Genomic DNA, 3,010 nt, shown 5'->3' on the forward strand with positions numbered 1-3,010 from the left:
AAGAAACACATATTTCCGGGTGTAGATGAAATTCCGGCTGAGTTAATTTTAGCTGGAGGCGAAAAATTGTGGAGCAAGATACACAAACTCATTCTCCTTATCTGGAACAAGATAGAATTGCCACAAGAATGGAAAGAATCAATCATTTTTCCAATTCATAAGAAAGGCGACAAAACTGACTGCGATAATTATCGAGGCATTTCTCTTCTGTCAACATCCTATAAAATCCCTTCAAATATTCTATTAGCAAGATTGACCCCATACGCAGATGAAATTATTGAAGATTATCAGTGCGGATTTAGATGAAATCGATATCAACTATCGAACCAAATATTTACCATTCGCCAAATACCCCGGTACATCAACTATTTATTGATTTTAGAAAGGCAGTAGTAGGGGTCCCCGTATGCGCGAATGACTCATCCTCACTCTCTTTTATGACCAGGGTGAAAGGTCAATGACCTGGCCCGGGGTCAATGACCTAGGGGTACCTAGGACCACCCCCTCTAAATTTTGGCAGGGGTACCTTGGCCCACCCCCTAAATTTTGGCAGGGGTACATAGGACCACCCCCCTTAAATTTTGGAAATTGCCAAATCTAAAAATTGGGTATGGTAGCCTAGGACCATAGTATGTACCTCTATCAGTATTGGGTGTCTATGTCGTTCCCTTTTATGGGTAAAAAATTGCCAAAAATTCAAATTTCGGGGTTTTTTGACCTAATTTATCCCCTTTGATGAGGTGTTATTACCCTATATAGTTATATGGGCGTATACAGGGGTCCATTACCTTTCATAACATATGGGTATATTAATGCACCCCTTTAAATTTTTGGGAGGGGTACCTTGGCCCACCCCTTAAATTTTGGAAATTGCCCAATTTCAACATTGGGTATTATAGTATAGGACCCTAATATGTATTAGGTTAAATTTGGGCGGTCCACCTCATTCCCTTTTAGGGGTACAAAATTGCCAAAATATAAACGTAAGCAATACGTTATACCACGTGTTTGGTTTTTGGTCGATTTTATCCCCTTTGATGAGGTGTTATTATCATATATAGTTATATGGTCATGTATAGGGGTCCATTACCTTTCATAAGATATGGGTATATTTGTGCACTCCTTTAAAAATTTGGGAGGGGTACTTTGACCCACCCCTTAAATTTTGGAAATTGCCCAATTTAAACATTTGGTATTATAGTACCGGATCCTAACATGTATTATGATAAATTTGGGTGGTCCACCTCGTTCCCTTCTAGGGGTACAAAATTGCCAAAATTTTAGTACAACCACGTGTTTGGTTTTTGGTCGATTTTATCCCCTTTGATGAGGTGTTATTATCCTATATAGTTATATGGGCGTATACAGGGGTCCATTACCTTTCATAAGACATGGGTATATTAATGCACCCCTTGAAAAATTTGGGAGGGGTACCTTGGCCCACCCCTTAAATTTTGGAAATTGCCCAATTTAAACATTTGGTATTATAGTACTGGACCCTAACATGTATTATGATAAATTTGGGTGGTCCACCTCGTTCCCTTCTAGGGGTACAAAATTGTCAAAATATAAACGTAAGCATTACGTTGTACCACGTGTTTGGTCTTTTGGCCCAATTTATCCTCTTGGATGAGGGCCTATTACCTTATATGGTTATATGATTATGTATAGGGGTCTATTCCCTATCATAAGACATAGGTACATTTGTGCACCGGGAGGGATACTTTGGCCCACCCCTTAAATTTTGGAAATTGCCCAATTTAAACATTTGGTATTATAGTACTGGACCCTAACATGTATTATGATAAATTTGGGTGGTCCACCTCGTTCCCTTCTAGGGGTACAAAATTGTCAAAATATAAACGTAAGCAATACGTAGTACCACGTGTTTGGTTTTTTTGTCGATTTTATTTCCTTTGATGAGGTGTTATTATCCTATATAGTTATATGGTCATATATAGGAGTCCATTACCTTTTATAAGATATGGGTATGTTTGTACACTCCTTTAAAAATTTGGGAGGGGTACTTTGGCCCACCCCTTAAATTTTGGAAATTGCCCAATTTAAACATTTGGTATTATAGTACTGGACCCTAACATGTATTATGATAAATTTGGGTGGTCCACCTCGTTCCCTTCTAGGGGTACAAAATTGCCAAAATATAAACGTAAGCATTACGTTGTACCACGTGTTTGGTTTTTGATCTAATTTATTCCTTTGGATGAGGTCCTATTACCTTATATGGTAATGTATAGGTGTTCATTCCCTATCATAAGACATAGGTACATTGATGCACCCCGGGAGGGGATTCGGTATCATAGTACATGACTCAACATGTATTATGATAAATTTGGGTGGTCCACATCGTTCTCTTTTAGGGGTACAAAATTGCTAAAATATAAACATAAGCAATATGTTGTACCATGTGTTTGGTTTTTGGCCCAATTTCTCCCCTTTGATGAGGTTCTATTACCTTATATGGTTATATGGTCATGTATATAGGTTCATTTCCTATCATAAGATATGGGTACATTGATGCATCCTTTAAAAATTTGGGAGGGGTATTTTGGCTCATCCACTCGGTTTTAGAAATTGTTTAATATAAGCATTTGGTATCATAGTACAGGTCTCCAATATGTACCACTATAAATTTGGATGGTCCACATCGTTCCCTTTTCATAGGTAAAGAACTACCAAAAATCAAATTTCGGAGGTTATTGACCTCTATTTAGCATGTTATATGGATATGTACAGAGGTTTATTACCTTTATATGTTTATGTTCCCTTTTAAATTTGGGAATTATCAAATAACAAAATTCGGTAAACGTTTTCTAAGCCCCATTGTAGATGTTGATGTTCCTCTTATGGCCAAATATTCAAAATTTAAATGTTATTGACCGGCTTTATTATTATTGAATAAGTACAGGATTTATTACTTTTTCATAAGACACAGGTGTATTTGTGTACCAATCTTAAATTTTGGAAGGGGTACATTTCTTATTGTCGTATC

This window comes from Thermobia domestica, chromosome 1 (genome assembly GCF_964235325.1).
Source record: "Thermobia domestica chromosome 1, izTheDome1.hap1.1, whole genome shotgun sequence".
NCBI lineage: Eukaryota > Metazoa > Arthropoda > Insecta > Zygentoma > Lepismatidae > Thermobia > Thermobia domestica.